At 40.7% G+C, this 23896-nt stretch overlaps 1 protein-coding gene across 4 annotated transcripts in view; it reads right to left on the bottom strand.

Annotated features, from left to right (window-relative positions):
* ANO4 (anoctamin 4) overlaps positions 1 to 23896 on the bottom strand; it is a 448962-nt gene that overhangs the window by 301760 nt on the left and 123306 nt on the right. The window lies entirely within an intron of this gene.

The raw sequence follows: 23896 nt of genomic DNA, 5'->3' as shown, positions 1-23896 counted from the left end.
AAAAATCTGTGACCACAGAAATATAGTTTATATAGAAAAAGCTTTAAAATTTATGAGGAAAAGAAGTAAATCTCTAAACAGAAATATAAAAAGATAGGTAGGGATAGATATGTAACAAAAAGGGGGAAAATGGGTAAAAACTTTCAAAATATTCTACTTCACTAATAATAAAATTTTAAATTTAAAGAGGAAGATATAATTTTGCATCATTTTTTAAAATGACAATATATGCAAGGTAAGCATATATTCACACTAAAATTCATAGATAATGTTGTTATTCACTGCAGCATATTTTATAAAACCTGAAAAATGGAAACAAAAATATCCCACAATAATAGAAAGGTTAAATAAATTATGCTGCACACATAACATAGAATATTAACATCCCATAAAAATGAATTAAAATAATTCTTAACAACCTGGGAAAGTGTTTATTATAATAGTATGGTAAATACAAGATGCCACATAGATTACACAGAATAAGGTTTTGAGTGTGTGAAAATAACTGTATCATCAAAACGGTAAAAGGAAATATACCAAATATCAGTAATTTCTACATTTATATCATAAAACTAGGGACATTTTCCTTCCTTTAAAAATATATTTTGTGTGTGTTTCCTAAACTTTCATTCATGATCGGGAAAAAAGGAAAACCCAGAACAAATGAATCTTATTTAAAAGAAAATTAAAATCCATATTTTAAAATATAGCATTCGTGATCCTAAGTTCTGTCAGTGTTTTAATTACAAGTTACAATGAAAATTAATCATTCTACTGGGTAGTTCATATAAAATGTACAGCTGTCACTTAGATATAAGGAATAACAGACATCATAATTTTCTAATGCCAGAAAAATTACCTAAGGGAAAAAACCGATAGGTCCAAAACAGAAATACAAACCACAAGAAAGTGATGGTGAACCTGGCACGAGTACTACGTGAAATTTTACCAGAAAGTGCTGCCCATTATCATGATCTCATATCAAAATGGAAAGAGAAAGAGAATGATTCCCTTTAGGGGTCATGAGCAGTAGGGGTACAAAGAAGAATCATGTCCATCTAGGCCAACTTTTAAATTGTTTTAGTCAGCTGTCAACCTTGTTGTTACTTCCTACCATTTCCAAATTCCTTACTTTAATCATATACACAAAAGTCCCCTCTCCAAGGATCAATGGCAGAAATACTGCTGAAACTCCCATGAGAAAATATTTTGGGTTTATTTTTAATTAGCAATTAATTAACCAAATATTCCTAAATAAATGATGAGTTTAATCTATAAACAAAAATATTCTAAAAACTCAGCCTCGATGGTAACACATAGGTAGCTCTGAGAGTTTCAGCTGCCCGCAAATACCTTCAACTCATCTCAACCAACTGTGCATATTAAGAACTTATTGCAGAACTTGAAAGACCAGGTGCTTGATGGCCAGAGCCCACAGGTCCTGGATATTTGAGGTACCACCAGAGCTTTGTGATGACAATTAAAGGACAACTGCTATAATTCCCATCTTTGGCAACTTGGCAATATTATAAGGCATGTGTCCAATGATCTGGCAAGTAGAACGCTAGAAATTTCCCTACTTATAGGCATACACATGTAAAATGACGTGTACAAGAAAAGTAATTCATAGATGTAGCGTTTGAAACAGTAACCTAAATATCCACCAATAAGGGACTAATACAATGAACTGGGATACACTTGTACAGTGGAATACTTTGAAGCTGTAAAAGAGATAAGAAGCTCCTGTGTACTCATTCATTACCAAGTCACAAGAGTAAAGCAAGGAGTAGAACAGCTGTAGCATGCTACCATTTGTCTTTATTTATTTATTTTTTGCGGTACGTGGGCCTCTCACTGTTGTGGCCTTTCCCGTTGCGGAGCACAGGCTCCAGACACGGAGGCTCAGCGGCCATGGCTCACGGGCCCAGCCGCTCCGCGGCATGTGGCATCTTCCCGGACCGGGGCATGAAGTCGTGTCCCCTGCATCAGCAGGCGGACTCTCAACCACTGCGCCACCAGGGAAGCCCACCATTTGTCTTTTAAAAGGCATAAAACTGAAACACTGCCTCTGGGTTGGAGAAATTGGTTGCTGGGGGACAGGAGCAGGAAGGAGACTTTTCCCTGTATACCTTTAGAATTTATAACAGGTGACTGTATTATCCATATAAAAATTAAAAACTTGGAAAAAAAAATATTCAGTTGGCCAAAAGGTTCGTTCAGGAAACCCAAACGAACCTTTTGGCCAACCCAATACATAAAGGACAATTCACCTGTATGTTTCTCTGTTGCCCTATCTAATATTCATGATAACAATTACTGCTAATGGCCCAAGTTCTTTGTCTATTCTAAAATATGTGTCTATTGTAATAGGCAAATGTCCTCCAACTCAGAAAAATGGCAACTAGCGCCATATCCTTCTACCCAAAGGACACGGTTCTTTTATTTTCATTATCAGTTAATTCATACAATCATTCATTTAACTATTACTAGTTGAGCATGCTCCATGTGCCAACTAGTGCACTGGGGCTACAAGGTGGAAAAGACACAGGTCTTATTTTAAGGAGCTCACAATACTGTAGGGAAGACAGAGAAGTAAACAGACAACTCCTTCAAGTCCACAACTATTTATTTAGGACCCACTATGTGCAGGACAAATAATGAGAAGTGAGTATTTGGGATTTCCAAACAGTAGTTTCCAAATGTGGCTGTGTATCAGTATCACCAACAGAGCTTGATTTTCAGGTCCCACTCCAAACATACTGAATGAGAATTTTGGGGCATGGGGCCCCGGAATTTTTTTAAGGTTTTTTTTTTTTTCCAAGTTTGCCTGGTGATTCTGATGGCAATCCAAGTATGGGAACCACTGGTATCTAGATCTCCTGACACAATGATTCAAAATACCCTGATGGTGGGCTTCCCTGGTGGCGCAGTGGTTGAGAGTCCACCTGCCGATGCAGGGGACACGGGTTCGTGACCCAGTCGGGGAAGATCCCACATGCCGCGGAGCGGCTGGGCCCGTGAGCCATGGCCGCTGAGCCTGCGCATCCGGAGCCTGCGCTCCGCAACGGGAGAGGCCACAACAGTGAGAGGCCCGCGTACTGCAAAGAAACAAACAAACAAAAACAAAAAAACCCTGCTGGTGACTGAGAAAGAGACAAAGAGAGTAGGTCTCCCAGACTCCTCCCCACCCAAAGGAAGTGTTGAGTAAGCAGAAAGCTGGCTTCCCTGGGCTGTTCTCAACACCCCAGACAGAGAAAATAGAAAACAGAAGCAATGGGATAAATCAAGGCCAGTCCCTCAAAGGCGAATATTTACAAGTCGCATCCTACAAGGGGAAAAAACAAGTGAGAGTTCAGCTGATATAAATACAAAAATTTCTTCTTACTTTGATTTTGTTTTAAGCCAGCATAAGACGTCAAAGCAGAGAGCACACTTGAACATTATTTTATCTCAGCCGCATGGTTAAGAGTTACAGCCTCACACTGGGCATTCAGATGCATGTAGTACATACAACCCCAACTGGCCTGGAAAAAACAGTGAAAAAATGGTGGGTTTTTTTCACCATCTGAGGCAAAATGAGAAGCAGCAACTCGCTCCTGTACCAGAACAACATCATGCTTTCCTGAGGAGTGGCAAGAGCTTCACATTCACAACTGTTTAAATGCATCAAAGTAAACACTCAGTTTTATTTTGGGCATCTTCCTTTTTAAAACTCAGCTTGGCCACACTTTGAGGTATTTTACAAGACATAATTACACAGCAAATCTGACATAAAAACAAAAGGGAAAAAAATAAGGGAAATGAAACCACCCCACAAAGATATTTTTAAACACTTCCCGGTCTTAAATCTACATGAGTCACATACTAAATAGAAATACCACCCACAATTCCACCTGACCTGCAGAGTTTCCTTCTAAAAAGTTACGCGTATGTTTCTTAAATGTATCCATTCATTCATTCCATGGGGATTTACTGAGCACCCCCAGGCACTGTGATAGGTATGATAAAATGGAATACTCTTCCTGCCTTCACTTTAGGAACTGGTCAAAACAGATACCAGACAAAGCACCGCAAGGCCGTGGGGTAAATGCCATGAAGTGGAGGCACAGGATGCTAAGGGAACATATAATGTGGGGACCTAATCAAGCCTGGGGGTCATGGAGAGCTTCCCCTATGGACCTTGCTAAAGGTGTGATCTGGGAAATAAGTAGGAGTTGGAGACGGAGAGAGGGAAGTATGGAATATAAGTATGCGTGTATAGGTAGGGAGACAGGGCAGGAACAGCATGAGGGTACAGTCCAGGTAGAGGGAACAGCATGAGAAAATGTACAAAAATGAGATAGAACATGGTATACTTGAGGAACAGAGAAAATTCTAATAGTCAAGCAAAGAAAGCAAAAAGAGTATCAAGAAAGGAAGCCAGGGAGATACGCACAGAATAGATACACACAGTATCTACTACATCCAGAATATTCCCATGAATTAGGCAGAGACGGGTACTTCTGTCCTACTTTACAATTAGCTCTAGAATATAGGAGTTAAGGGCCTTGGCCAAGGTCACCAGATCAGAGTAAAGTCAGGAGTCTGCTGTGCTAGATCCATTAGTTTAATGCTTCCATCAGGTACTCAAATTGGGATATTTCCTTAGCTCCAAATTATGTAAAATTAATAATAATTTAAAAGAACGGAATCAAAATGCATGCTTTCTATACTTCTGTCTGAGTACAGAAGTACAACTTGGAACTTCTTGGTTCCAAATTCTAGATAAAATTTGGAAGCTTTATAATTTTTATTTTCAATTGAAGAAGGTATACTAAATAACTTCTGATATTTTAATGGACATTAGCATCGATAACATTTTTTTTTCTATTCATAACATCAAATTTTGAGTGCTACTGTGGTTTTTCAAAATGTTACCACAGAGAGAAACTGGGTGAACTGCATCTGGTTCTCTGTGTATTGTTTCTTATAACATCATGTGAATCCACAATTACCTGGATAATAATTTCAATTGTAAAGTCAAATTACTGGTTCACCCAAAAACTAACAAGAAGAAGATGGGAGGAAAATTTGACCTTTCTATATTAAGATCTTCATTTTTTCAGTGTTTTGACTATTAATTCACTCAAGGTCTTGGGACTCTACAGAGCTAACACTTATCAAGGGGTTTCTAGGTTCCAGATGCCTTGCTAATGAATCTGCAATCTCATCTATGCCTCATAGTAACTGTAAGATCAATGTATTATTATTTCAGTTTAAATATTCAAATACAGACACAGAATAAATAACTTTCATAGTCTCAGGGCTTCTGAGTGGTAGTGCCAGGATTTGAACTCATGTCTATGTGACCCCAAAATCTGGTTTCTAAGTTACAAGCCAGGTCCTAAGTTCTTTCCTTCCACAGGTCATTCACTCATTTTAGGCATCGTATCCTCTTCTCAATGAAGGACTTGAACCGGGTGACCTCTGACTTCGTCTCCAGTTCTAAGTATCTATTAACTTACATCTAAATGATAGGATAAATGCTATATATGCCATCTAAGAATGCTATAATAAAATATAATACATCTTCATTTTCCCCCTTCCTTTAGTCTGGATGGCTATTATAGTGACCTATAAAACATACTTTAAAAATTATCTTAGTTCTTTGAAACTTCATCCTATAGGATCTATCGGCTCATACAGACATGCATCATATAAATATACACATATGTATCACATAGGCAATTAGAAGATTCTATAGCAAGTACCTTAGGCCATAAGAAAAGTAAGCAAATTTACTGGCTCATGTTACTGAAAAGTGCAGGGACAGACTAGTTTCAGTCATGGATGGATGCTCAAACAGCATCCCCTTTCAGGAGACAAAGGAGGGAGAAAGAGAGATGCCTTACACCAAAAAGGGGACAGAAACCTTGACCCCAAGCCATTTCTACCCATTAGGCCCCAGAGTAATTCCTATATGCAAGCCAGTCCTCTGCCCAGATCAACGTTTCCTTTTAGGTGCCATCTCAGAAATGTCTAAGGTTCCCTTAATTCACATTCCCCTCCTACTCTTTCCAGCCCCTTCACAGCTTCTTAGGAGAACTCTGTGCACTCACTGTCTCCATCTGCTTTCCCACTTTCTGTCCACTCTTTAATCCCTCCCATCTCCTTCCACCCCCAAATCCCACCAAAACCACTTTTGCTTAGGGCACGATGACTTCCGTCTTGCCCACATGATGTGCCTTTTCAGCTCTCAGCTTCTTAGTCTTCCAGTAGAATTTGACATAATGAATAACTACCTTTCTGAAACCTCTCCTCTTAGATTCAGTAATAAAATATTTTCCTGCTTCTCCCCTTTCCTCCCTGGCTGCCCCCTTTCAATTTTTTTAAACAATTTCCTCTTCCTCTAACCACTGAGTAAACAGGATTTCTCCAAGGTTTGTCCAGGGCTCTCTTCTCTCTTCCTTGCTGATTTACCCCATTCTCTTAGTATTACTATGAATATACTGGCATTCCCAAATTTAAATCTTTCTTTGACTACTCCTCCGGCTGGCTATGTATACCTCAACGTGGATGCCTCATAGGCTTTTTAAGCATAAGAAGCCCCAACCTTAATCTCTCCTACCATCCCACACAGCAGGTCTATTGGCAGGTCCTGTCAACTCAGCTCCCAAAATATACTTTCAGTCTATTCCCTTCTCCCCATCTCCACCTTCCCCAACTCCAGTCCAAACCACCAACCTCCTTTCTCTGGACAAGACTTAACTGGCCTCCTCACATCCAGCCTAATCCCCTTCCAACACATTATTCAAAAGAGACAGAGGGGGCTTCCCTGGTGGCGCAGTGGTTGACAGTCCACCTGCCGATGCAGGGGACGCGGGTTCGTGCCTTGGTCCGGGAGAATCCCACATGCCGCGGAGCGGCTGGGCCCGTGAGCCATGGCCACTGAGCCTGCGCGTCTGGAGCCTGTGCTCCACAACAGGAGAAGCCACAACAGTGAGAGGCCCGCGTACTGCAAAAAAATAAAAGACAGAGGAATCACTGTGAAAGGAAATTCAGGGTATGTTACTCTTCCCCTTGAAATCCATAAATAGCTTCCCAATCGATAATAGGATAAAAATATAAAATCTAGTTTTACCTCCGAGTTCTTGCCCCCAGATCTGCAACTTCTCATCATTCCTGTCTCTTTCCTAAGTATCTCACTTCTTGCCTCTTGACACTACCCCATTCCATCATCCTGTTTTCATAGCCCTTAGCACTAGCTGAAATTGTCTTTGATTTATTCCTTTAACATCTTTTTCCTCCTTTGAAAGTAAGTTCCATGAAGGCAGGCACTTTGCTTGTCTCCTTCACCTCTGTAACCCTAACGCTCTGAATAATGTCTGCCATAACAGCAGATACTCAATAAATAACTGCTGAATGAATGAATGCAGCACAGTTATTGATGTGCCTTGTCCTGCCTTTAAGAAACAGAAATAAAGTGAGCAGTACATTTTTAGCTTAACTTCTATCTGCAGAGACGTGTCTAATACCCCAAAATTCTTTCCTTTCAGTCATTTTCCCAACTCATTACATATTTCAGATTGAAGTCTAAACTCTCACAACTACTCTCTAATTATTCCATGCCACTCTATCAGCATGGTATAATTACTAACTTTAAAATGACTAATTAAACCATTCCTTTCTCCTGATTCAAAATTCTAACCAAGCTAAAGGTGATCTTGTATATACTGAAGCAATGGTAGTCATTCCTAACAATAACAGAATTCTTTTGCCATGTCCTAGGCAACCTGCCTTCCAAACTATGGGGTACTTTTGATACCAGTAAGGCCCTTTATTCTGTTGAACACCTTGATGAGGGTTTGGATATATACGCTTGGGGCCAGAAGTTGGGGAGAATTAAACTGCTCTATAAAAAGAAACTGAAGTTCCCAGGAACAGCAGGTGTGAAGGATATTTCCTTAATATAGATGAGAAACATTTTTACCAAGTCACAACATTATAGCCGTGGGGAGCATCAATAACCCAGATACTTCTTCCGAGAACCTGTTAATTCTTGACTTGCCCTGACAATGAATTCTTCCCTCAGAATCATGACTTTGACGATGATGATGATAGTGAAGATGGTGGTGGCCATTAACAGTCAATAACAGACACCGAACACCGTCCTAAGCACCTGAAGTGCATTCATTCAGTCTTCCCCACGATTTGCTTAGTCACCCAGAGAGTAAATGATGGAGTTGACTTTGAACCTGGATATGCCCACGCTCTTAATTACCATACTAGCGCAGTTCCTCTATCATAATTCTAACAACAAGGAACCACTGGCTGGTGATGCTGGCATGACAGACGGTGGGGAAGAGAAACTGTATCATCTTGAACTCTGTCCACGAAAGAAGAGAAAAGCCAGGTTACAACACGAACTTAGAATTTTAACAAAAGTGTTCATTAAACTTAGAAGTAAAACACATATGATGTTATGCTCACAAGTTTTAAATGGGAACCTACCTACCTCAAAAGAAACCAGAGACTCTAAAGAATGACATTTCAGGACACACACACGTACACACACAGCTCTGAAGAGGAGGCAAAAGAGCAAGCTTCTGGAGAAAATAGTGTGGCTGCCTAGGGAACTTTCTGAGGGGCTCAGATATCAAAACAAACACATAAAAGATGTAAGGGAGGAAACAAGTAGCAAAGAATGAAATAGGTGAGTAATACTGACCTATAAGAAGAATGTCAGAAAAGTTTAACTAAAGCCAGGAATGAGCTGGAACCTGTGAAAATGCCAAAGATGACAAAAAGGTTAGGCTGCAAAAACAAAAACAAAAAAGATATTCAGAGCCAGAAAATGAGTAAAGAATATTATGTCCTTGGCTTTGGGTGGCGGGTGGACAGCACAGCATTGGCATCTGTCAGAAGCTATACAGGATATTTGGCTGTGAAAAATGCCAGTGTTGGGTCCATCAATCTGGCTGACTCAGCTAGCAGGAGGATTCTAGATACCCACAAGGAAGCAATGTACCTTTCTTCAAACACACCAAAAAATGTCATAGAAGATGCACAACCATCCAACCTCTAATTATTGTTTTCCACAAAGAGCAAATAGAAAAGGCAGACTAAATATCCTTAAGGAATACTTAATGCTAAGCTAAGAAAAACTAAGAAAAGGATAATGAGAAGCCTCTAAACTGTTTCAATCAATTTCAACCTTTGGGCTCTAATTATATCCTATGTTTCTCACAGACTAGCCCAACTGTCTTACAGAATCAAACAATGGTTTTAAACCAACATAAAATGTAACAGTTCAAGTTCTTTCTTGCCTCAGGGTCTTTGCACTCGCTGTTCTCTCTGCCTGGACCACCCTTCACCCTGTATCTTACTGTGGTTTGCTCTCCCACCTTATTCAGGACTCTCCTGTTACCTCCCCAGCCTTCTCTGACCATTCTATCTGTATAGCTTGCAACCCCCCTGTCCATTATTCTCTTTTTACCCAGCTTCATCTTTCTTCATAGAATCTACCACTTCCTAAGAGATGCTTCTGCTTACTTGTTTGTTGTCTGCCTCATTAGAATATAAGCTCCATGGGAACATGTATTTGTCTCATTCACTGTCTCATCCACAGTACCTAGCACATACCCGGCACTCAATGAGTGTTTGTTAAACAAATAAATGAATAATTGAGCATGTACATGACTACACAGACCTAGCTCAGCAATAGGTTTTATGAAAATGTCATGATAGTACCAAATGATAAGATTACTGTGAACCAATAAAGTTAGGTGGTAGGATTTTTTTGTAATGTCATTTTAGGCCTAGCATGACAGTAATATCTCATGGATATATTAGAATCCCTCAAGCTTATTTACCTTCATGATATCCATCTTTGGGTTGCTCTCTCCAAATTTCTAATCCAGTAGATACGTTGTAAAACTCAGCCATTTTTTTTTTTTTTTTAAAGGAAGTGTCCACTGCTCGCTTCCTACTAAGAGCCAGGGCCTGCGCAAATGGAGATGGCCATTTCATTGGGCTTTGTCAACCAATGTTCTATGCTTATCTAAAAGATTCTGACAAGGCGTGGAGATCCAACTCAAAAATAATATGAGCTGGCAGTTGTGAAGGTGGTTTCATGGTATATTTAGAGGAGGCTGACCAGAGAAATGCAGGAGATAACATTCCATGACCCAATATGGCCCCTTGGCCAATTCACAGGTGAGTAAAGCTGATCTGTTACCCCTGTAAATGTCCTTACCTCCGTCACTTCAGGGAACTTTGAGAGAGTCCCTATACTGCCACAGTCTGGAAAAGGGACGTGCTTGGCCTGGAAATGAAGTGACAGCTCAGGAGAGCTGCATTCACCTATTGGGCGTGGTGTGGGAGAATGCTGCGACTCAGCAAAAGGGATATAGTTTTATTTTGCTCCTAAATCTAACCTCTGGGATAACTCCATAGGAAGAAGAGAAGTAGAAAGAGAGCACTGAACAAGGAGTCACCCGACCCAGGTCCCTCTCTGCGCTAACGCTGCTAGTAGTAACCAGTATGACCTGAACAAGCCATCTCCCCTCCCTGGGTCTCAGTTCCCCAACTGTAAATGGCATCTTGCTGCCTTTCCTGAACCAACCCAGCCCACACAAGCCGTTTCCAACTGAGAAGTTTCAAACGGGGCTGCAAGGCACAGATTAGCAATGTTGCTGAAGTCATTCTTCCTCAAGAACAGGAAGAATTTGGGTAACTGATGTTCTCTAAGCCAGTGTGGTTCCTTTTTCATTTTAGTTTGAAGACTTCTTTTGCACGTCAACAATTTCACTGAGCACACCACTCACACATACACAGGAGGTGGGAGCAGAGGGAGAGAGAGCAGCACCTGATTAGGAAAACTGAAAATAACCAAAAGTACTATGTAAAAGCACTGCGGGATCCACGTCCATGTGAAGAACGGTGCAGGTATGTGCAAGGCGTTACTGCTCAGACTTCAGAGAAGACAAATACGCGTTTTAGACTAGGGCACATGTTACAACAATTTATTAGTTTTCACGGAGTCTAAGCCCACTGGCACAGAATCCTTGCTTTTTTGCCACCGTAAATCAACCAGTGGGCGGCACCCAAGTCCACTCAGCCCACACAAATGAAACAAAGTTGTGCCTGAAAAAGTCTTTAAAACCCTCATGCCGACTGAAAAAAAACAAGTACAAAGTGATAGTTGCGAGTTAAGTTTTAGCTGGGGCAAAATGAGGACTACAGCCTGGGAGAGAGAGAGCGCTGAGAAACTGCTCCAAAGAGCTAGGGGGGAAGGCCAGTTATGTGTGATTTTCGTGAAGGGGACTGCATGCAATCAAGCACATATTTTTTGCAGAAGGTTTCTTCTAGTCATGAGGAGCAGACGTCACCATGAAGGATTTTAGTGCTTTTCTAGATATGAGGAGATACAAGAATTGGGCTCATAAAATCAGTTCCTGAAAATAGCTCTCTGAAGACCCGTTCTGCCAGTTTTTCCCAGAGCACAGAGGGCCTCATTTCTGCTCTCCACCCTGAGCTCCTTTCAGGGGATGTTGAAAGTCAGCAGCTGCAGCTGCACATGATTGAATCCTTGTAGAGGTAGATGGCAAGTGCCAGTTTGTAGTTGACACTCATGTGTCTCAATTCTCAAGTAAACAAATTTCAAACAAGCAGTGGGTTCTGGATATTTTACCTCATTTCACTGAACAGAAGATGTCACTGATTGTAAAAAGCCCATTATATGGACTGAGAATGAAAAAATAAATAAAACAAGCTGCCAACTAAACTCTGAAATGATGTTTTCTTATCACTTATAGTTTTTATTTTATCTTTATTGAAAGGCTTTTTGAAACTTAGACTTATTTTTTAAATCATATATCATTCTTGTACATACATTAAAAAGAAATTGATTAGCGCGTCCCTAAACTTACTTCATTTGCAGAGTTTGAGTCTCCAAATCAATTTTGACTAGGTGTTTCCAATATCTGGGCTTTCTACACAAAAATCATCCTGTGTGCCATTGAGAGGGATCCCATGTTGTTTGAGAATTTTTTCTGAGCCACTGACACCCATTCTGCAAGTGCTGGTACAAATCCACTCTTAAGGTCAGTGATATCACAACTATGGTCCAGCCAACAGCAAGTATAAGATGCATCCTGATCCCAGAGAGATAAAGTTGTGCATTTTGCCATCAGTAAAACATACTATATAATTCTTAAGAAAATCCATTATCAAAAATAATCTTATAACTAATAATGAAATAGGTTTATTTCCCCAGGTACCTCATTGGTGCAGTTCTGTCCTCTATTCCTTAAGGCTGGATTTGGAACCTACTTTAATCTCCTTTCTCCTTCATCTATTATATCCAACTATGTCCTTTTCAGTTCTCACTGCCCAAACCACTCACCCCTTGCTCCTTGGTCCCATGACACTATCCTTGTCCAGACCTCAATCCATCTCATACACTTCAGGATCTCAATCTCCTAACTGCCCTTCCTATCCTGCAGTCTCTGTGCAATCCAACATATTAGAATTGATGACCTTAAAACACACCTTTCATCATTAATTCACTGCTCAAGCATTTATATTGGCTCCCTTTTCTCATCGTTCAAACACCAAACTCCCTTGAAGACCCCCATGATCTGACCTCGCTCAACTTATCAAAACTTTTTTTTTTTTTGGCCGCACAGCACAGCATGCAGGATGTTAGTTCCCCGACCAGGGATCGAACCCGTGGCCCCTGCCATGGAAGGTCAGAGTCTTAACAACTGAACCACCAGGGAATTCCCTCGACTTATCAAAACTTTATTTCCCACTTTCTTCACACATCTGGCCTGATGCTTAGGCTGCACTCTATGCATTCCCAGCATCACATCTTTGCTCAAGCTATCCCCCCCTCCACCCATCCAGCTCTAATCCCTTTCCCTTGATGACGTCTCTTCCCTGACTTTTCCAGGCCCTGTGAACTACGACTTCTGAATTCCTGTTACACGAATAGCAAATCTATTTCGGCCTTAGACTGAACGCGTACTTCTATTCTTCTTCCCCGTGAGACCATCAGCTTAGGCTCATCAAAACTGAACAGGGCTTCCCTGGTGGCGCAGTGGTTGGGAGTCCGCCTGCCGAGGCAGGGGACGCGGGTTCGTGCCCCGGTCTGGGAGGATCCCACGTGCCGCGGAGCGGCTGGGCCCGTGAGCCATGGCCGCTGGGGCTGCGCGTCCGGAGCCTGTGTTCCGCAGCGGGAGAGGCCGCAACAGTGAGAGGCCCGCGTACAGCAAAAAAAAAAAACAAAAACTGAACAAACCTCGGGGCTCCATCGTGTCCTTCCAAGTTGGCATCCAAGTCGTTTTAAGTCCATGTTCCTTCCAGCCATTTGCTACTGCATCCCTCACCTTTACCATCACCAACCTCAGCTAGCTGGCATCTTATTCCAAACTTCATAATCACAAGAATCGGCAAATCAACCATGCCCTGTACCATCAACCCATCAGATATGTTCCTGTGGAATACTGAATACCTAAGGATCAATCATGTTGACCAGACTAGGCTGGTCTGTTAGGAAGGGGCAGTTACAAGAACTCTGGGAGCGTTCTGAGAAAGGAACTTGCTTTATCATGATGTCTGTGATGCCTGTGTCAAACCTACTCATGCTGACTCGGAAATCCAGAGGGGAAAAACATCTGTTGAAGCTATACTTTTATGTGACTTAACCACTAAAATCGTTTTGCCCCAACTTTTCGGCATGAGAGCAATTTTTATTCAGAACCCTTCACCAAAACAATTATTAGACTATTAAAAAATAGAATATGGTAGTGGGTTGAGAATACAAACTTTGGACCCAGACTGCCTCCAGTTAAGTCCCAGACGCACTACTTATTAGCTATTTCACCTTGGACAAATGACTTTCAAGTCTCTGTGCCTTGGTTTCCTCATCTGTAAAATGAGAATGAAAACAGTATTACTTGTCTCATAGGATCATTCTAAGAATTAAATGAAAAATTCTTAGAATAGTGCCTAGTTGAGACTGAGTGCTCAATAAATATCAGCTCTCACTATCATCACTTTTTTGTTGTTATTATTTTTATTGTTGAAGGTGTAGCTAGCAGCTCAGTTCTAAACACAAGGCAAAGCCTGGCTTCTGTGACATCCTTTCTTCAACCCCTAAAGAGTACTTTTCTCTAATGTCTTGTCATCAGCTTTCTTCTCTTTCAATATCAAGTCTCTCCTCTGGGGATGGTTACCAACCCAGCTTCCCTCATGAGTTCCAGACCTACGGTCTAAGGCACTTTTACCTGTCTTCTGACATCTTTACCTGGATGCCTTCCACAGGGACCTCAAATATAACCCCTCTCCTGGCTCCTCACCCCCTACAAAATACATACAAATCCCTCAGCACTTCTTGTGGACATCTCACATGACATTTTTGTTTGTTTGTTTTGTTTTATTCAAGTACAGTTGATTTATAATGCTGTGCCGATCTCTGCTGTACAGCAAAGTGACTCAGTTTTACACACATAGACATTCTTTTCTAAATATTCTTTTCCATTATGGTTTATTGCAGGAGATTGGATATAGTTCCCTGTGCTCTACAGTAGGCCCTTGGTGTTTACCCATTCTAAATGTAATAGTTTGCGTCTACCAATCCCAAGTTCCCAGTCCACCCCTCTCCCTCCCCCTTCCCCTTGGCAACCACAAGTCTGATCTCTATGTCACATGACATTCTTAAACTGCCATCCCTTTCCACTTTCCAGGCTTTGGTTTATGCTGTTCCCTTCACCCAGAACCCCATTTTAAAGTAAATTCCCTGGGAAGAATCTCTTGTGTTCTGTTAGGATACCCTTCTCTTTCCTCCAGACTCTAAGTATTCCATTTCAAATATTCTACTACCATAGCCCTTATCACGTTGTGTGATAGTTATCTGCTTCTAAGAGCTGAGTAAAGACTTCATACTGTGTTCATTTCTGCAGGCCTCATGCCTAGTACAGTGCCTGACACAAAATGTTTTTCAAATTGATTAATAGGCTTCTGAGCCCAGGCAAACGTTTACTAGATGTTTTAAATATTTAACACACATTAACATTTCCATCTGTGGGGACTCCAAAAACTTCTTGACAGATGGAATATGAAGGGAAGTAAATGAGATACATATGCAAAGATGACTGACTCCAATAAATATTAGTTCAGCAGACAGAATTATTATAAGAAATGCATTTGCATTTTTCTGGCACTGTCTTATTTTTCCCGAGAACTGGGGCCCTCAGTCACTGGTCCTGCTATTACTAATTGAAATGTATTTTCCTGATTTTCAGTTTGAGCTGCTTTGTTAATTCATGTAGCACCTTGCTTAATTAAATAATACAAGTACTCGGTTATATAAGGGCACCAAATTTCCACTTCACAATTCAAGAGGCCATGGTGGAAGGAACCACTCAGCATTAGACAACACTAAACAGCTGAATATACTGGCAGTACCAGTCACAATAGAAATATTCAAAATTATCAGCCTCTCTGATAACTGCCTGCAGCCATACAGGGCGGTGATTCCATTTTACCTTTAGGTGTTCTTTGGGTACACTGCAAAGAAAAACAAACAACAAGAAGCACAAAAACTTCCTCATGGAGATAAACAACACAAATAAAGCAATAAATCAAATCCCTATATTACAGTAAAAGGATCAACAATATTGGTATTACAAATCATGCCACTAATACAGATATGATGCTTACCTCTCCAAAATCTTTTCAGCAGTTTTTGCTTTCAGTATTTCACAACATCAAAGCAACAATGCCAGGGACGGGCAAAGTGCTGAGTAGAGAACAGACTGCAGGGATGCAGATCTAAGCTCCTCCATCCCCTATGACTTTCCTGTTTCCCTTAATGTCCCTAAACCTTGTTTACGTGTGATTAAGGAACAATCTGCTCCTCCTTACATATTGTGCCCATACTGGCCACTGTTCAGTTACTCAAAGTGAATTGAAAAACATATACGAAAGGTATATGCCCAGCACTCTACAAGCCACTCAAGATGTAAATGACACAAATGAACTTATTTACAAAACAGAAAAAGACTCACAGACATAGAAAATAAATGTATGGTTACCAAAGGGGAAAGGTGCAGGGGGGCAGGGATAAATTAGTAGTTTGGGGTTAACATATACACGCTACTGTATATAAAATAAAGAACAAGGACCTACTGTGTAGCATAGGGAACTCTACTCAATATCTTGAAACCTATAAGGCAAAGGAATCTGAAAAAAAAAAAAAACAAGATATACGTATGTATAGCCGAATCACTGTGCTCTACACCTGGAACTAACACAACATTGTAAATCAACTATACTTCAATTTAAAAAAATCAACTGTTAAAAAAAGATGTAAATTAAGACATGTCCTTCCCTCAAAGAACTCATGGGCAAGCAGAGACCTAGCCAGGCCTATCCCTCAGCCTGGGCACAGTTTGCCCCACCCACACTCCTGATTTTGGCACTCACTGTAATGTACTGCAGTATGTCCTTAACAAATCTATGTGTCCTAGTAGACCACAAGGCCCTTGGAAACAAAGGCCACATCTTGTTCATGCATTGCACTTATGGTACTCTGGATCCTTTAACATCTCCGATCTCATCTCCAACTACTTTCCCTGTCCTTCAACTCCACTCCTGGCCTTCAGGAGTGTGTCCTGGAAGACACACTGGCCTTCATGCTGTTCCCCAACACACCAAGGAAACACATGCCTCAGGGCCTTTACACCTGCTGCTCCCTTTGCCTGGATCACTCTTCTCCTAGATGTCTACATTGGTTGCCCCCTCAGGTCCTTCAGCTTTAGTTCAGATGTCCCCTTCTGAGTGAGGCTTTCCTTGGCCACTTTTTAAACCTGCAAGTCCTGTATCACAGCATTTTCTATCAGCCTGCCATGCTTTTTCTCCATAACACACATCACTAACACAACCCAAATTTTATGCATCTTGCTCATGTCTGTCTCAACCCATCACCAAAATGCAAGCTCTCAGAAGGTAGGTTTATCTATATATATATATATACACACACACACACACCCCTATACATACTGCTGTATATACTACATATATGACACCTAAAATGGGTGCTGGTGCACACATAAAGGATTAATAACTATGTTGTGAATAAACTATAAGAGCTCTAAAAAAAAATAGCATGATATAATCTGTGCTCTCAGGGAAATTAAAGTTCCTGGACAGTGAAGGGCAAAACCAGTAGATGATGTTTTAGGGGCCAACGAACACCTATTTCTCCTTCCTTTGAGAGGGTGATCTATCTTCCACTATGTAAAGTCTTCTGGGATAAATCCAGGTGCCTAACCTTCTACTCGGGCAGTCAAAAGGACAGATCCTTCCACTCGTTGCCCTGGTATGGCTGGGCTGAGCCCATCACATAGTCTTTTCCTAGTTGCATTCTGAGTATCTGCCACAGTACTGGAAGAAGCAGCTGGGGTTCATTCAACTCAGCCTGGCTTGCTCCTGCTATGGGACCATTCATCAGATTTCTCATTCCTCATCCATGGTACACTGCCTTGGTTCCCACCCATTTCCAGCCCCAGTTCTCCATGCTGTGGTGAAGCTCGTGAGCTAACCACAGCCTCTGCCAAAATTCTCTTTCAATCAAGTTGGCCAAATTCACTTTTAATGCTTTAACAGAAAGATCCCCAAGTAATACACCATGAAAAAGAAAGTAATTCAGATTGCTATCTGTTAAGTGACAATTAAGTTTCCTTATTCGGATCAAAGGAAGATATAAATCCCATGGGTTTCACGTAAGATGTGTGACCAGTCCTAGTCTTTGAACACAGGATCTGGATGGGTAGAGAAGTGTGAGGCTAGGGCAAGGGAAACAAAACCAGTACTTTCAAAACTCCTACAATGAGCAAGGCGCTCAGCTAAATACCTTACTCAAGAACACACAACTAGAAAGGAGTTGGTAGAGCTTAGACTGGAGGCAAGATCTCAGTGCCGTTTCAAGGGGATATAAGATTAAGTGACTAACAGGAGAACCACTTTATTGGAGGGGAGCTGAAAAGAATTTGAGATTTAATATGAGGTAGTAAATTGTAGAGCCTCTAAATGTGAATCTTCAGGCTATGACTATTAATTTCTGAATATGATTCAGGAATAAGAGTGAGGCCAGAGACATACATTTGGTAAGAAACAGAAATCTGAATATGAAATAGTGAATGAGTTCTCTAAAATAGTAATGTATTTATGCATACTAATGGCAACATCTTCCATATGCACATTACTCTTTTCATACAACTTTTTTGAGCTCTATCAAACCCCAATGACTCATCAGGTCTTAGAATGAGGTATTTAATGTAAAGAATAATTATTCTTTGATTTTCATTTCTCAATTACTTAAAAGAATTAAATAGACATATACAGACATATAGAGAGAGAGTGACTGGGTATTATAAGTTACATTTTCCGTTTGCATTACTCTGTCCAGTTCCTCAGTATGCCCCCTCCCCAATACCCTTCATATGGGCTTAGTTCTAGTGTTCACAAATAAATGGAGAAAATAAACTATAAAGTATCTTGAAAAAAAGTATTTTACTTGGTTAGTAGTGTCATTCCTAGGCAATCAACCTGCAAGAAAGTCTAAAAGCCAGTTGCTTACACAAAAAATTAAATATTTATTTAGCTTATTTAGCAGAAAATGAACACTTAATTCAATAAGTAAGAGGTGATGAAATGGATCTGAGAAAGCAATGATTGAAATCTTGTTCCTTCTACCTTCTCTTTAAGATACAGTAACTTTAAGACCATGAAGCCTGAAATGGTCCATTGAATTCATTTCCAATGTGATAAGATAAAACAGGCTCAGCACATATTGAGAGGCAAACGGCTTTGACTTGGCAGTTGGCTAGCTGAAATCATTAAGGAATAGGTCTGAACAATTTCATAAGCGCAAAGCACAGCAAGTACAGCAACTATTGACTGAATATCCTTGACTAAAGCAGATGCTCCGACATTAGCAACATAAAATAATGTTTGCCTAAGTGGACACTTTGCCCATGTTTCTGAGAAACCGGAATGACTTCTGAGGTGATGAGTAAAAGCTGGCAATGTCATCAGTTCTATGTGGACTGGGGGATTGGGTTTTTAAAGAGACATTTTTCACTCCCTTCTAGTTATCCCTAACAGGTTTTTCAAAGAAACTATTGGTCTTGCTTCTTTGCTGACTGACCCCAACACCTGCCTCTACCCACCATTTAGCAAAGACAGATTTAATCATAGATTTCATAGAAAGTTTTCCTGCATTGAACAAGAAATAAGTTAGAACCTTAGAGAGCCCCTTGGGCATCCTGAAATAAGAAGGCTATTTTCCTGAAAAGGTCATCTGTGTTCTTTCATGATAGGTGGCATATTCCAGGATAGACCTTGGAAACTTACAAAGGAACAGGGGAAGATGGATTTTCCTGTCTTCACCAGCCTTCACTCTAGAAGCTGCATAGCATAATGGTTAAGCACAGGGGTGGCTGAGACTAGTAGGTCTCAGTTCAAATCTTGGCTCTGACACGAGAAAAGATTTTAGGATTGTTAACTTACAAGTTGCATTCTTTGTAATATGGGAATAAAGATGGTGCCTGCTACATTTTAACTTCCCAATAAATATTAACAACGTTTTCCTTAAAATTCAGGTGTACATCCTTCAGGAAAAAAAAGACTCATCGAATTTTAGAAATTAAGTGCCACTCCATCACTCCTCTGATAAGGAAGTGGTAGCCCAGAGAAGTGAAGTGAGTTGCTCAAAAGGTCACAGTTAAGGGGCTTCATGGCAGAGACAGCCATGCAATACCCATGCTTCTCTACACTCAGGCCAGTAGGCATTCCACTGTAGCACAACTTGATGAAGCCAGAAGCACAGATTTTACTAACTACATTTAATAAGTATTCATTAAACATCTTCTACGGTCAAACTTTCAGACACCATTTTCCTCTCTGCCTTTATTACCACACTCAGGAGCCTACTGCCCTCAACTTGTGTTCTTTCTCCCCATCCAACCAGCTAACCATTTTTACATAGGTTGAAATGAGTGACTCTAGTACCTGCACAGGCCCTGATACATACTAGGCACACAGGAAATACTCATTCAGTGACTTATGAAACTACCTGTTCAAAAACAAAAGGAATCAATATGAAATTTTAGCAAATCTCCATCAGGGGGCTGATGGAGGAAACATTTTTTTTGAAAGGAGCCCTCTCCAGGTACCTCTGAAACATACAATCCACAGGCATCAACACACTCAGAAGGATTTATGCAAAACACCTGACATCAGGGAAAGCCGCTAAATGTCAACTGTGGGATGTCTGCAACAACCTCAAGGAAAAGTCATCCACAGCAGCTTGGCAATGTTTTAAATGTCACAGTGTTTTCTACTAAAGTGCTTTTATCAATACCACAGGATCTTTATAGAGTTTTAAATATCAGTTCAAAATGGCATATTTAGGGCTTCCCTGGTGGCAAAGCGGTTGAGAGTCCGCCTACCTATGCATGGGACACGGGTTCTTGCCCCGGTCCACATGCCGCGGAGCGGCTGGGCCCGTGAGCCATGGCTGCTGAGCCTGCGTGTCCGGAGCCTGTGCTCCGCAACAAGAGAAGTCACCACAATGAGAAGGCCACGCACCGCAACAAAGAGTAGCCCCTTCACGCCGCAACTAGAGAAAGCCCATGTGCAGCAACGAAGACACAACGCAGCCAAAATACATAAATAAATTTATTTTTTTTTTAAAGTGGAGGGCTTCCCTGGTGGCGCAGTGGTTGAGAGTCCGCCTGCCGATGCAGGGGACACGGGTTCGTGCCCCGGTCCGGGAAGATCCCACATGCCGCGGAGCAGCTGCGCCCGTGAGCCATGGCCGCTGAGCCTGCGCGTCCAGAGCCTGTGCTCCGCAACGGGAGGGGCCACAACAGTGAGAGGCCCGCGTACCGCAAAAAAAAAAAAAAACAGTGGATGCATAAGCTAAAAATGAACTCATGGTACAGCCACCGATGAATGCAAGCCAAATTTATCTTAGGATAAATATACTGCAATACTGAAAGAAAATGTGAGAAACATTATCTCAGCAGCCAGGTCACAACTGATGGCAAGAAAAAAGCCTTGTAAGAAGTCTTTGCCTGAGCAGGAAGGATGACCTAAGAGCCCTGGCAGGGAGGCTGGAGCACCCATGTGATGTTCATTGTTGTCCAGAAGCAGCCCCAGGGGCTGTTCATCTGCTACAAAGATGGAGAGCAATGGTCTGGAAAGACAAATTACTTTGGTGCTATCTCCAAGTAAAGGGAAAGGCATTCTGGGATTACGTAGGAGAAGCTGTCTGGATCCTACTCAGTTAACACACTGAAATACTAAAGTAGAAAAATGAGACAAACTACTAATTTCCAAAGCACACTAAAAACATCATTCATTTTCTTAGGCAAATGTAGAATGAGCCGCTAATTAATCCCCTGTTTTCCCATCTCACAGACTTCTTAACCACTACCATTTAGAAAAGAAAGTAGAGAAAGATGGTTTCCCCACATCATCTGGTGCCCCTTACATATTCTCTACTTTAACAGTAACCTGTATTGTTTCAGAAACGTGGTTGACAAGTGAAAGAAGCAGACACCCGTCTGGCAATGAGAAACCATCATATATATATACACACACACACACACTTTTGCCCCAATACAAGGATGTACAATAGGCAGAATTACTACTGCTCTTTATGCACAAGAGCTGTGTTCAAACAAATTAATGGACTTGTCCAAGATCATACAATTATTGAGCAGACGATCCAAGACTTAAATAGTGTCATCATTCTCTACCATAGAAGGGCATCTTACACAAATTGTGGACACGTGATCTCCAAAACCCACAGAAAATAAGCTGGAGTGATGTAATTGTACATGGATGAGGTTTCACTGAAAGCTATGGCACCCACTTCAGAGGATTAGGTCTTGGCATTTATTAAGACAAAGACAGAAATGCATATAAGGTTGTTGTGTGGTTCACTATAATTTAAATCGATTCTTCCCATGCTGTTTCAGTAAAGCATAATTCTATACACAACTTTAATATTACGTGATTACCTTGATGTCCTCTCTGAAGTCCACCCAGGAGTAACAAAAGATACCTTCAAAAAGCAAAATACTGAGTTTTTACTTACATTATGAGAACTCTAATAACAGAATTCCTACACATGAATTTACACACATATTGTACTATTGTTCAGGGAGGACAAAATCAATTTCAAACTTTTCCACTACGACTGGGATAATCTAACAACCAAAATAAAAATCTTTATATGAAAGTGGAAAGGGACTAAATTCTATAGAGCAGCTACTGCATGCCATACTTTGTGCTGATGGTTAGATATATCACAATATATATGTCTCCAGACACCCTCACAAATAACTTCATAGGGTAGGGATTATTAAACTTACTGGATGGATAAGGAAATTAAGGATCAAGAGAGATTTAAAAAGTAACTTGGGTGACGTTACTCACCTAATAAGCAGCAGAGCTTAGTTTCAAACCAAGGTCTTCAACACCAAAGAACCTAATTTTAACCACTACATTATGACAACATATTGACTCAGCTTCTCCATTTACTAAATTATTTAACGAAATAAAGATATGTTTCTTTCCCACACGGATCTCTACCAGCAGAGTACTGTATAAGGGTAATTTGTCTTAACTAAAAAAGAACAAAGTTTAAATTAAAGATCTAGTATAATGCTATGTTACATTGAGAGAAGATGATTATTTGTATATATATATTCCTCTCCACCGTTCACTCCTTGCTCTTATCTGATTCCTGTTTAACTTTTGGCAATGAGCTACTGGTGTCCCCATTACCTTTACAATCATGTGTAAAATTTATTAAAAAATATGTGGGGCTACATGGGCTGTTATTTCCCTCAACTGAAATAGAATGAAACTAAACACCTGAAAGAACTGATACTCGTAAGTATGAATGCTAGTAATTTTGACCATTGTTTCTCTTAAAATCTCTCTCCTACAGAGACAGCCAAGTCACTTAAAAGACACTTACACGTTTTAGGAAAGTGAGGAAATGCTAAAGAATGAGAAAAGCACTAACAGGGCTCCAGTGCCATGACCCTCTTTGCATGAGTCACTGCTACCTAGCAAATGGAAATGAGGTTAGCAATGGTTAAACACAAATTCCTAAAGGTGAGAAACCTAACACTTCATTATTGCCCTCTCCAACTGAAGAAAATACTGGGGAAAAGAGGAATGAGAGAAATATTAAACAATGATAAGTCTTATACAAAATGCCAAAAGGAATACAGACAAGGAAATGGTTTGGGGGAGGTTAGACATCTTAACTTGCCAGGCGCAATGAGACTGTGGACCCTACTCTGAATATGAATGCCCAGCACCCCCTAGTGGCTGGTTCACCTTTCTAAGAAAAAAATTTTTTTAATCAAGAGCATTTATCAAACCTTGTTCATAGAAATAAGACTCCAGATACAACTTACCTCTTTCCACTTGAAATGTTTTGAGGGAACACTTCTATTTGCCCACACCACTAGAAACCTTCAGTTTCTTTAGGACATATATGTGTTAGAAGTGGCGGTAAATAGTGAAAGCAAGAAGTATAGGGTCAAGGGGCTTCCTGTGAACTTTTTCCTGGGGCCTCACCAGCTCTGGAGCTTCTGCTGAAGTCCTCTGAATCTTATATGGCTGGACTTCATACCCATTTTAACACCTCCAAACACCAGGATCCAAACTATAAAGCAACTAATGCTAAAAACTAAAAACATCTTTGTTACCTAAAATAATCCGATAGAATGAGATGTGCCTATTTATATCAAATATTGACACTTTCCGCAAATCAGTTATTTGTGAATGTAATTCCCTTCATTTACTAAGTTTTTATGGAGCT

This window comes from Lipotes vexillifer, unplaced genomic scaffold (genome assembly GCF_000442215.2).
Source record: "Lipotes vexillifer unplaced genomic scaffold, Lipotes_vexillifer_v1.1 scaffold141, whole genome shotgun sequence".
NCBI classification, from domain to species: domain Eukaryota; kingdom Metazoa; phylum Chordata; class Mammalia; order Artiodactyla; family Lipotidae; genus Lipotes; species Lipotes vexillifer.
This window is presented reverse-complemented; position numbering and strand designations above follow the sequence as displayed.